Here is a 13,193-nt window from a genome sequence, read left to right as displayed (position 1 = left end):
GGAGCCAAGCTTTCCCTCGGTGAGAGCAGCTCCAGCTGTGGTGGCGGCCAGGCTATTCCAGCCCTAGTGTGGGTGTCCATAGAGAGGTACGTCGGAGTTGGGGTGGGCGGGGGAGTGGCCTGCAGCGCCACTCCTGCAAGTGGCAGCCACTCCAGAGTGGCGCGGGCAGGGGGCGTGGGGAGACGTAGGTATATTTATTCTGGCGTGAGAGCGGGATGCTGGGACAGCTCTACGCTGCCGGAGGAGCTGTCCTGAGTCAAGAGCAGACTGTTCTCCCGAAAAGGCTAAGAAACCAGCGCCTGTCATTGGCCAGGTGGGGGCAGCCGTGGTGCGGTGGCCGAACGCACAGAAAAATTTCGGGAGTTGTGGAAGTCCCTTCGGGGTTGATGGGGCGCAGTTTGGCTCAGCCAGGAGCGATGAAGGGGCATGTCCAGCTCAGCCGTGAGATGTTGGGGCGCAAAGTCAGGCTCCCCCGGGAGGTGACAAGGGTATAATGTCCAGGTCAGCCTTGGAGTGATGGGGGGCGCAGTCTCAGACTCAGCCGGGAAGTGATGAAGGTGCAGAGTCAAGCTCAGCTGGGAGGTTATGGGGGCTCTGGGTTAGGCTCAACCTGGAGTTGATGGGTGCCGCAGCGTGGGGCGCTGCTTGGGGGGCCTGCTCCGGCAACCGGGCGGTCAGGTGCTGTTCCTGGGCGCCGCAGCGAGAGGCGCTGAGCGCCGGCGTTCGCAGCTCGCCCTGAGCTGGGGCAGCGGGAGGAGCCCTGCGCGGTCACCGCCTCCTCCGGCCACAGGCTCCTCCTCTCCCCCCGCCTTCTTCGTCTCGCCTGCCTGAGCGCCCAATCAACAGCCCTCGGCCCCGCAGAGCCGGGTTGCTTGTCTGGGCGGCGGAGGCTGAGCGCGACCCAAGCGAGCCGCGGCGCCCGCCGACCAGGGACAGGCGGGACTCCCGGAACCCCGCTTTGCTCAGCGCGGCCGCCCCCGCTTCATTGTCGCGCGGACGCTTCGGCCCGAGCCGCCCGGGCCACGATTCTCCTCCTCTTCCTCCCGGAGGGGAAGGAACGGAGACGGCGGAGTAGCTGCTCCGGAGAGAGCAAGCCGAGGCCCTTGCCCCTGAGGCTCGGGACTGGAGGAGAAGGAGGCGGAGGCGGAGGGAAGTGCGCGTCATTCCCGAGAGGAGAGTGTTTCACCTCCTGGCAGAGGCTGCGGCTGCCAGTTGCGTAAAAGCGGCAGCGGCGGCGGACCGGGGCTGGAGGGGCTCCCTGGCAATGGAGGGAAGATCCAGACCCTGGGACGCCAGGAGCTCGGCTCTGTCTCTTTGGACTGCTGTGTAGGCACCTGAATTAGCCGACGCTAAGCGGGGGAGGGGAAGGTAAGAAGCAACGGGGTCACCAGCCCCCCCCTCCGCCCTGCCTCCCTTGCTGCCCGCTGGGGGCCACTGCCAGGACGCGGACCATGGTCCTCCGCTCCTTCCCGGCTCCCGGCAGTCAGGCATTGGGGCATTTCTATTGAAACGGCAAAATCCTCCCGCCTCCCACAGCACCCTCCCGCCCTCCCCCCGCGCGCCGCCTTTCTCCTCTTTGGATTAGGAGTAACAAGACTCCCCCGAGTAAGTCCTGTCCATAGAAAGGGTCTTTGGGAACCACATCTTGATTTCTTTCTCTCCCTCGCTCTTTTCATTGCTTTTACGGGGAAGCAAACAATGGACCTTTGAAAGTCGGTGTGAACAGTCTTAAACTTTCTGGAGAGGGCTGGCTTGGGGGAATAAACCCCACAGGAAGCCGACTACAGTGAAAGGTTGGTGGAATGTGCATTGCAGAGTTTCGGCTTCAGTGAGCGCGCGCGTACGCGTTTGTGGTAATCTTTGTCTCTTTATTACCTTGGGTTGGTGCCCCCCCCCCACGTCTCCTACCCCAGTTTCTTTTAGTTAAGGTAAGGCGACTCTTTAAGATCTCCTGCAGCTTTCTTTAAAGCTGGGGAAAGGCTTAGCACTGGCCCCCACTTCCAGCTTTCCTCTGCAAAGTTGGGAGGTCTTGGCAAAGGAAGGGCGTCCGGCTCTGTGAGGACCCCTAAGTGCTGCGGTTAATGCTGGTTGCTACACCCCTTGTAATAAAACCAAGGTTCTGACGTCCCTGGATGCTGTCTGCTGAGGGTTGATTTGTGTCCCCAGATTCCCCGTGGAGCGGAAGCCGCTCACTTAAATTCTCCGCATTAAGTTAGGAAAACAGACTTTGATATATGTCTCCTTTCATCAGCAGTAAGGGTTAAAGATAGAGTGCTTAATAATTTTAAGAACTTTCATTCCGCACAGGAGCCACTCACTGGCTTGTGTTCACTCCCCTTGTTTCAGTGTGACTGTGATGCGATGTTCCATAATTGCGCGTGTTGAGGGTGTGCAGATACTATCTTCGTGAGCTCTTCCCAGTACAAAGTGAGAAGAATTTAGAGCAAGGGGGATGGAGGGAGGTTTCACCTGAGCTGAGTGAGGACTGAGTCCTCAAAGAAGCCAGGCTTACCTGTTGGAAATGTCTCTGTTTTAAAAGCAAATACATTTAGGTTCTGATGAACCTATGGGCAGGACAGGAATAAAGACGCAGACGTAGAGAATGCACTTGAGGACACCGGGAGGGGGAAGGGTAAGCTGGGACGAAGTGAGAGAGTAGAATTGACATATATACGCTACCAAATGTAAAATAGATAGCTAGTGGGAAGCCGTTGCCTCGCACTGGGAGATCAGCTCGGTGCTTTGTGACCACCTAGAAGGGTGGGATAGGGAGGTTGGGAGGGAGACGCAAGAGGGAGGGGATATGGGGATATATGTATACATATAGCTGATTCACTTTGTTATACAGTAGAAACTAACACAGCATTGTAAAGCAATTATACTCCAATAAAGATGTTAAAAAATAAAATAAAAACAAATACATTTAAAATATTTAGCCTTATGGTTCTTTGGTTGTCTAGAAAGGAGCTGTTAATGTTTGTTTGACCCTTGAAGGAAACTTGCTATTTTCACAATTGGTCTGGGCATCATACTTTGGTTGTGTCTTCGATTAGCTATGCAAAGCGTTCTTTTGAGTTTGCATTTCTGGGCAAAGCAGAAGATAGTTCACTTCCTCTGCTTAGTAAACATTGGGTAGCACCTTTTGGTGCTTTATCCTTTACATTAAAACCACTCCTCTCAATTTTCTGTGTACCTGCACTACAGGATCTGTGTGTGTGTGTGTGTGTGTGTAACTGGAAGTCTTGTGGTTTTCAGTTCATTCCATCTGATGCTGTCTTATCTGAATGTGTTTACAGGCCCAGAAAAGTAGGTTAGAAGTGAATTCTGAGTCATCACCTGTTTCCCTTTAACAGTCTGAATGAGCAAGCAAGGTGAGGACTGGGCACTGTGTGTGTGTGTGTGGACAGGAAAATTGAATCAGTGAATTCTTACATGGTACTTGTTTAGATTTCCAGTGTCACAGCTAATTGAGTAAAAGTCCCTCTCTTTTTTTTTAAGGATTATTGGGGTTTTTTGGTTTATTTATTTATTTATTTTGGCTGCATTGGGTCTTGGTTGCTGCACGCGGGCTTTCTCTAGTTGCGGCGAGTGGGGTCTAGGTGAGTGGGGGCTATTCTTCGTTATGGTGCATGGGCTTCTCATTGTGGTGGCTTCTCTTGCTGTGGAGCATGGGCTCTAGGTGCTCAGGCTTCAGTAGTTACAGAACACAAGCTCAGTAGTTGTGGCTTGTGGGCTCTAGAGCGCAGGCTCAGTAGTTGTGGCGCACGGGCTTAGTTGCTCTAGAGCACAGGCTCAGTAGTTGTGGCGCACGGGCTTAGTTGCTCTGCGGCATGTGGGATCTTCCTGGACCAGGGCTCGAACCCGTGTCCCCTGCATTGGTAGGCAGATTCTTAACCACTGCATCACCAGGGAAGTCCCATAAAGTCTCTTTTCTTGATTTGGCCTATAATCCCTCAAATTTTCAAAAGTCAGGAAACTTTCACAACAGGAAACCAGAATGGGGCAACACCTCATTCATGTTCTAATAGACATAATCAAGCCTGTTCTCAAACAGCTATCTTGGAAATGAAGAGGAAACAAAGCAGAGAGTAAGGTAGTCTTGTGGGCCATTTCTGAATTTGAAAAGTTACTACTTACTAGCTATGTGCCTCTGGGCAAGTTTCTGAAATTGAGAATGATGAACCACATGTCAGAAAGAGAAAATTTAAATTATCATTGTCAATTAACAGTTTTAGACTCACATGAGATGCTGTATGTAAATGTGTACCTTGTAAACTGCTGTAAAACATTTATGAGTATTGCATCGTCCACCCACCCACCATCCCTTCAGCTGACAATTATTAATCACCTATTGTGTGTTAGGCTTTCTGGAAGCAGTCTGATTGCCCACTCTCTTTGTGGAGTGTTCTTTTTGGTAGGGAGAGGGAGTTGGATGAATTGGTTGAAATTCGAGAGGTCACAAGGAGCAAAGATAGGGACTTCCCTGGGTGTCCAGTGGTTAAGACTCCTCGCTGCCGGTGCTGGGGGCGCCAGTTCAGTCCCTGGTCGGGGAACTAAGGTCCCACATGCCTCGAGGCCAAAAACAAAAACCCCACAAAAAACAAGGAGCAAAGATAACCTGGTGGCTTCCATCTATAAAGAAAGATAAAACAATCTTTGCTGTTGAAGAAATGAGTCTATCAGGTACAAAAGGAAATGAACAATTAGAAAGCCCAATAAGTGTTTGGAGAATTATGCATAGAATGCTTTAAGAACCCAGAGGAGAATCAGATTGGGAATGGGAGGGGGAAGCAATTTAGTGAAAAATAAAATTTACTAAATCAGACCTAATAGTAGGGGCTGAAAACTGGTGTTAGAGGTACCATTTTGAAATGTAAAGATTGGAGGACTTGAAGTCAGAATTGAGTTTAAAACAAAGCTCTGACAATTGTTAACCATTTACTTATTGGGCAGATCCCCAAATTCTTCACATATTGTTTCTTCATCTGTAGAATAACTTTATGGAATTCTTTGAGGATTAACTTTGATTTAATTTGCTGTGTATATGATAAAGTACCATACAAGCTAATGCTGTTTGGTACTTTCAAAATATGTTCTTTTTAAAAGCTGTAAATAGATACAGTTTATAACTTAGTCTAATTGGTCTCAGTCACAGATTTCTATTTTATTGGCCCTTGCCTGAGTGTGCTGAATCCCATCCTGAGTGCAAGTCTTCAGCTGTTGTCATATGGTGAGTCTCACTTGTTCAGGCATCTTCATCTCAGCCATAGGAAATCTTTTCATTGCGTTTGGATTGTGAACACTAATTAGAAGGATGGGCTGTCTAGTACAGTACATCAATTGAGAGGGGCTTGTCTGGGTCTGTACTGTAACTTCCGTACTCTTCTCCCTCCCTCCCAAGTTAGGCTAGTCCTTCTGTTTGTCTTGATCCTAACAAAATGAATATAGAAAAGGAAAAAGAAAGGACAAGAAAAACTATACATCTACATTTTTGAGACCATGAAAATCACCCTTAGTAGTTTTCTCCATTTGTATAGAGGTGTAATTTTCAACTACACTATTAAAGAAAGGCTGTGCTCTCAATAGCAACAGCTGCTGTCTAGGTGAAACTTGAATCTGTAAGCAGTACTTGCTTTAATATACTTGCCTTAACTCTCCGCTTGAAATGGACTTAAGCTCATCTGACATTTTAATAAATTGCCTTTGATAGAAATCCATACTCAGATATTTAAAACTGCCATGTTAAATGTGACTTTTTGGGGGAAGGGTGGTATGACTATAAATCAGTTCGCAGGACAGTTACACATGCTGAATCTTAGCATGCAGTTTGAATGGGCCTCAAAAATAATATTAAAATGAGGAAGTTGAGACCCAGAGAGGCTAACTAATTAGGTAAGGTCATGTAGTAAATTAATGGCTGAGCAGGGACAAGAACCCCTTTGTCCCTATTTCCAGCCAGCATATTTTTTTCTACAATATACTCTAATTTGTTACTCTTTGGTTTTGTTAGCAATTTAGTTATTTTAATGTTTTAATAGTGAAATAATTTGCATTCTGGCTTAGAAATCTACTGTGCCCAAGTTTAAGGCAGACACTATACCTTCTGTTTTGTTTGGGAGAAGCTAGATATGATATGGTGCACAGAATGGGGTGAAGCTACTTGTAATAAATTTGTCAGATAAGGAACTAAGTGTAAAAGTAACGTTAACTTTACTTGCATTTTCTATAAATAGTCTACTAATTTAAAATATTGTCAAAGTGCACATTTTTTAAAAGAAGCAAGTTCTTCTTCTAAGAAACATTACTCAGATTTGTGTTGTGAAACATATGATAAAAGCATACTAGAAATAGGTTTGCATGTTCTTTTGTTTTTCCTGTACTTGCTTTGGGAAGCCTTTAATGCTGGTTGTTAGAAACTATGCCCAGCAAATATTTTGTTACATTCCCAAGATGTGCAAGGCACTGTGCAAGTTGCTGTGAATGATACAAAGATGTGTGAGGCATAGGGTCTTTATTAAAATGTCTCTTTGCAAAAAGTGAAACAGACTCAAAGCTGTGTATGATTTAAAACTCAGAATTGCTATCTCCCAGCAAATCAGTCCTTTGATCTAGTAGGCAAATCTGCTCTGAAATTGTTATTATTAGACTAACCAGACTTGTAACAAGATATTTATTTTCATTACATGGTGACAAGTGATAAACCTTTCACTTTATTTACTTTATCAGGGCTTCATCTTAGTTTGGACAATAAGTAAAACTTTGGCAGCGTTTGATGAGATTTTATATTATGAAAAGTTTGCCTAGGAGAGCTTGTGGCGGTCTTAGCTTTAATGTATTTTAAAAATGACTTTAACATTGCATAGAAGTGTGACTGGAACATTGTTTTTGCCTGAAAAGGTTGCAGCTTAAGACAATCCATATTGAGCAACTGAGAAAAGAATTGTCCATGGACTCTGAGTTTGATGTTAGTATCTTAAAACATATGCATATTCACCACAAACTAGATGTCATGCCTGATTTCTAAGTCTCTCCGAAGAGTGAAATTATTATTGATTTGGGGGCTCTTGCCTAATTACTGGTTTGTGCTTGGAGACTGCAAGCCTTCTCTTATCATAATGGTCTCTGCTAATGGTAACTCACTTCCCTGAAGAATGAGTGAGGTTTTTTGTTTGTTTTTTTGTTTTTTAACACAATGAGGTTGGAAAATTCATTATTAACATTTAAGAGATTGGAAAGATTAAGTTTAGCACAAGGACAAATGCCTGATTCCGGTTACAGAAGAAATGAGAAAAATGAGTCATTTTTTTAAAATTGTGGCTCAAAAAAACCCCTCACACATACCATTCATTGTTTTTATTTTTTTTATTTTTTATTTTTATTTTTTTTTTGTGGTACGCAGGCCTCTCACTGTCGTGGCCTCTCCCGTTGCGGAGCACAGGCTCCGGACGCGCAGTCTCAGCGGCCATGGCTCACGGGCCCAGCCGCTCCGCGGCATGTGGGATCCTCCCAGACCGGGGCACGAACCCATGTCCCCTGCATCGGCAGGCAGACTCTCAACCACTGCGCCACCAGGGAAGCCCCCATTCATTGTTTTTAATACCACCAGTGCCACCACTATAAAGTCAACGTTGTATGAGGATTTAAAAAATATTATACTTCATTAATGCAAAAGATATGGCTTTAATTGTTCAATAGATGCTTGGTGATAGCCATTCCCCAACCATCCAATGCCATATACTCAGAGAGAATGAAGTGCTGGTAATGTTGAGAAGCTAGCAGTTTGGTAGCAAGTGGGCTGCGTATGAAGGTATAGGTGAAAAGGCCAAATGAGAGATAAATCGTCTTATCCGCATGATTAATGACATCTTTTGATGGATATTAGTTGCTGCTTGCCCAAGTGCCTGTCCTTACCATATGGCCCCCCTTCACAATATGGTCAGTTCATGGATAACCTTCCCCAGCTGCCTGGTTACCATGTTGTCTGAACTTGGCTTTAGCCTTAAAGTATTTCTTCTTGCTCCCTGTTTGTGCTTGTCCTCATCACTTGAGCTCATTACTCAGCCCCTGTTTACCTGTCCTGCTACTGCTGGCAGTATTCTATCCCTGTTCAGCCATGCAAAGTCCAGCCTCTGCTCTGGTGCTGAGTAATTGCTCGTTCACTGGGGGTCCTGCCTTTTGACTGTCTGGTACTCCTGAATTTGACAAATGTCAAGGAGACTGTGGAAGGGGTGTAATATGGTCCCTATGGTAGGCCTAGGTTTCACAAGCCTTAGGAGGACAGGGACTGTGATTTTTTTGTATTTTGGCCAGGAACTCAGGAACTCATCTGCAGGTGACACCTGCCAGGCAGCCTTCTGGAGCACACGAAAGACATCATGAGTTTGTTGTTTTCTCCCTATATTGCTTATTGTTGGACAGTGTGTTGTCATTTTTTTTTTTTTTTTTGCGGTACGCGGGCCTCTTACTGTTGTGGCCTCTCCTGTTGCGGAGCACAGGCTCCGGACGTGCAGGCTCAGCGGCCATGGCTCACGGGCCCAGCCGCTCCACGGCATGTGGGATCTTCCCGGACTGGGGCACGAACCCGCGTCCCCTGCATCGGCAGGCGGACTCTCAACCACTGTGCCACCAGGGAAGCCCAGTGTGTTGTCATTTTAGTGGCAGAGTTCAGTGGTAGATTTTAGTTCACACATGCAAAGGAAGGTATTAGTAGTAGTCTGATGGTATACATTTGGGTAAGTAAGTTTGGGATTTAATAAAATCAGGCTATCACCCCTTTAGACACACCAGCCTAGTGTCTTTGCCTCAACATATATTGTAATTACTTGTTTACCTGTGTCATCGTCTGACACCCACCCCCCGCAAACGCTAGGCTATGCGCTTCTTGAAGGTAGAGATCATGTATATTTTTTGCACCACTGGGTCCCAATCATCTAGCAAAATCCTGTCTCATAAGCAATCCCCAAACCTGAACGCATTCCCTGTTTGGTAAGGCTTGTCTCTTAAATATACTGTATGAAAAATAAGCTATGTGTTGTAGGTTAAAAAATATATATACATTTGGATTCTGATCCTGCACCTGCCATTAATAGAAACTTTGCTTTGATGTTGGATTGAGTAGCCTGGATCACTTCAGTCTGGGCATCTCATTATTCATCTGGAATATTTCTTAGTTTGAAAGGCATGTCAAAACATACTTGGTATATGTTTCCTACTGTCATTGCATTTTGATGTCTGTATATCACTGGATCATAAACTTTTGGTACACCTGTACTTATTTATCAAACACATCTCTGTTGTCTTTTCTTTTTTCCCCACCTTTCAACATTCTACCAACATGACTTTCTTGAATTTTTCTTCTGGAGAAGCATCTTAAAGCTTTGTCCCTGGCACTCGGCAGAGAATGCAGCCCACAGGCAGCTCTGCCCTTTGCTATGACCTTAATTAAATCAGCCTTCCTCAGGTCAGACTTAGGCTTTGGTTCTTTCTTTCGAAGGCCAGCTGCAAGGCTGATGACATGCCTGCGTCTGCCATTGTGTGCCTCTGCACAGCCATCCATCACTGTCAGCAGGTTGGGAGTCTCTCTGCTGTGTCCTCCCAGCCAGTGGGGAAAAAGGGCGAGGGGGGATGGTCTAAAGACCCTTGAGAGGGAGGGGAGAAAAAAGAACAGCTTTCAGTAGAAAGAATTAAGGAGAAAAAGGAATCTGAGGAATAATAGTCGGAAGAAAGGAAACAGAAGCGAAGAGCAGAGAACTGGTAGGTAAAATGACCCTCTCCTTCTCTCTCCAGTTTTCCAAGTTGAAGAACAATCATGCTCTAGTTTTGCTTATCCTTTAGTTCTTTACTTCTACCCAGAGGCCTACGTACTTTGCTCTTTTTAAAAAATTTTATTTTTGATTGGACGAGGAATGTGAGATATTGTTCAGTTGTCACCCTTTCTACCCGCCTTGGTCTGTAGATCTGTATTTTTGCCCCTTTTGTTTCTCTTTTGTTTCCCGGGATAATGTTCTCCAGCCTTTTCGCTCTATCAGCCATCTTGGCTTTAGGGTCAAGCATTGCTTTTCACGGATGGATCTGAAAAAAGACAGGATGTATATTTGGTGGCAGAAAAATCAGACATCTGCCTCCTAAGTGAGGGGAGTAAAATAATGAATTAAACTATTTCTTAAAGGTCACTTACTTAACTTTAAAGTGGGAAAGTGTTCACTGGGTTTACTTTGGGCATTAGATATTATAGATAAAGACTCTGTTTTGAGGGACTATATTTTAACAGGAGATTCCAGTAGAAGTTGCCAAGGATATATACACTTTAGTGAAATTGTAGCTAATTTGCTAATCTGAAATCCTTAAATACAGACCCATGAGCATATATTGTTTCGTTGTTTTCCACGAAAGCAAACTCTTGGTATTTGTAGTTAATTTTTGTTTTCCAGGGATTTACTGTTTCCTGACTATAGTTTTCTAGCAAAGAGAGTATAGATTAAATGAAAAGTGAATTTCTAAGGGAAAAAAATGTCTTCTAACTTTAAATAATAATTATTCCAAGTCAAATGCTTAGTGGGAAAAAATTTCTTTCTAGTAAATTTAGTCTTTTTAGGACTATATGTTTGAAATATTCCTTGTGATTTCTTGGTATTGTGGTTGAATTAGAGTTAGTGTGTATTGAGAGAATTATTTCCTTTTGAGGGGGGAGATAATGTGAACAATATATGGTACCAAACTGGAAGTCAGGTGCATATTGGCATTTATATATAATAGTAGGTTAACTTTTGAGTATATCATTCATCATATGTGTCTAAATTGACCAAGTGGAGAAAAGAAGGTAGAAGATTAGAATTAAAGTGTCTCAGTACCTTATCCTTTCACTTCATAGGGAACTGTTTATGGTTCAAGGTTGGTGCATTCCCCTTCTATTTCTGAACATGGGCCTCGGTGTGATCAGCTTAGTGAAATGAGCAGGAATCAATGCAGGTAAACTAACTATGCAAAGTGTCTTATTTCTTGGGAATGTGCCAGACAATTGCAGGTGCTAGTGACTCATCCCGATTTGGAGAGTTGAAGGACAAAGACAGAAAGGCTATGACAAGTGCTGGGTAATAATGGAGAATGTGTGAATGTGACAGTGTGAAGGCAGTGTCCTGTTTAGAAGTCTCAGGGTATTCATTTCTTTGGGAGTCTGCTTAAACAAAACCAAGCAGATCTCTGAATGAAAGTGAACTTATTTTTTTCCCCACCATCTGTCTATTTTCTCTCAAATAGCTATAGGAATAGATCTAGCATTTATGCTGAATTCCTTTGCAGTCATTGTTGTAGAAAAATGTGTTTTATCTTGTTTGGTCTGGGAATAGAATATGTAATAAAGTATATTCTGCTAAACTATGTATAAGACAATTCCCCCTCTCTGAAACTCTCTTTGTTTTATCCTTTGCATTTGAAAATCTTTATATGAGAATATTGATGGCACTTAAATATTTGACAGTTTGTGAAATTGAAGATCCTAAAAGTCAACTTTGCTAAGTTTGTTTTTTACTGAATAGTTTTGTATGATTGAGTTGTTGAGCTCATTGTTTATCAACTACAGACATAATCTGAATCTAAAACAAAACTAGATGAAACATCCTACCTCCTACTCCCCCGCCCCAACAAAAAATACCCAAACCTGAAAATCACCTTGTTGTTATTCTCTCTTGTCCTTCTCTTAAAAATAGGAGATTGGAAGTTAGAACCATTAATTGAAAGTTCAAGGCCATTAGGAGCTAGTTAAGAATTTTGTTAGGTCATGATTACTAGTAATTATAAACAAAATTATCATTTGTTTTCATGATAATTTGCGAACACCTCTCTTTCCTGGCATAATTTACTTTTATTTTTGCTGTGACTGAGCATACCAGTCCGTGTGTTACAAAAAACTACTAAGATCTTAATAAAAGGAAAAGTTTCCTTAGTCAGGTTTTGGCCAGTTGTACTGAAACTCTCAGAAAGTAGACTAATTTATAGAACTGACCTTTAGGTTGGATACTGTTTCAAGAATTATGTCCTTGATCAAAGAAAGATAAACTTGAGGAGATCATGCCAGTTTCTTGACTGTTCCTACAAGCCTGAATTTTCCATTCAAAAATAAGTTTTTAAACCATGTAGGCAGGATTTAAGAGAGCTTAAATGAGTCAAAAGTATTGCATTTTCATTAGGTGGTCAGTATAATGGGGCCAATATGCATGGCATAGCAATGGGCTGTGGGACACCCCTACGTTGGGTTGGAGGGGCTGGATGATTTTGCACTATAGGGCAAGTGTCCTCAACCACTGTGTAAGTGATAAACACTTGTGGTAGGCAATTGGCCTTCTGTATTAGTAGCTCAGCAGTAGAAAGAAAATGAAAACTCAACCCTTTTAAAGGGTTCTTAGGAGTTTTGAATTAATTTGCCGCTATCTCTGTATTGAGAAGACTTTTCCTTTGATCATAGCATTTATTTGCTGTCAGCATAACAATATAAAGTGGAATGGAACATCTCCTTTTTCCTAAGTACGTACTGCATTTCATGGTGTGTGGTTAAAACTTACAAATATTGTGAGAAGTTGAGCTTGTCTAGATGGTTTGCTGTTCTTTATCTTTAGAATTTCTTTTTGTAGTTGTTAATACCTTTTAGTCACCCACTAGATTGCATATTAGCATTTTGTAAAAATTAATGCGTTGACTTTTTTGCTTGAAGTAGTAAATGTTCTCAATTTTTCCCAAATTAGGGTAGCTAATATAGAAATTAGACAAATTTCCCAGAGCCTCAAGGATGTTGAAAAAGGAGTAAATGGGAAATTCCAATCTGTGTGTGTGTGTGTGTGTGTGTGTGACACAGAGAGAGAGAGAGAGAGAGAGAGAGAGAGAGAGAGGGGAAAACAGTATGTTCTAAGTTCAGTAAGCACTTACTGAATTCCTACTGGGTGTAAGTTCCTGTGAGAATACCAAGAAGAGTAAGGTGTTGTCCCTGCTCTCAAGAGGCTTTTGGTCAACTGCAGGAGATGGACACGTACTTACATTAACTGAAACATAAGGCAGAGAGCAAGGTGATTCAATAAGAGTTTTAAACAGAGTACAGGGAAGAACAGGCAGGGAACTTATTGTGGAATCCTGAGAAGCCTTCATGGATAAAATAGCACAGTATTTGAAAACTTTATAGGAGACTATCTCAATTTTCTTAAAAT

At 43.4% G+C, this 13,193-nt stretch overlaps 1 protein-coding gene across 1 annotated transcript in view; it reads left to right on the top strand.

Annotated features, from left to right (window-relative positions):
* Nucleotides 1–846: 846 nt before the first annotated feature.
* CEMIP2 (cell migration inducing hyaluronidase 2) overlaps nt 847–13,193 on the top strand; it is an 81,838-nt gene continuing 69,491 nt past the window's right edge. The window contains exon 1 of the mRNA XM_081237466.1: nt 847–1,368. The gene's annotated coding sequence lies outside the window, so the exon portion shown is untranslated. The remainder of the gene's footprint in view (nt 1,369–13,193) is intronic.

This window comes from Mesoplodon bidens (genome assembly GCF_964165515.1).
Source record: "Mesoplodon bidens genome assembly, chromosome: 6".
In the NCBI taxonomy this organism is placed as follows: domain Eukaryota; kingdom Metazoa; phylum Chordata; class Mammalia; order Artiodactyla; family Ziphiidae; genus Mesoplodon; species Mesoplodon bidens.
Note: the sequence above shows the minus strand (reverse complement) of the source record. Positions and strands in the feature narration are given on the sequence as shown.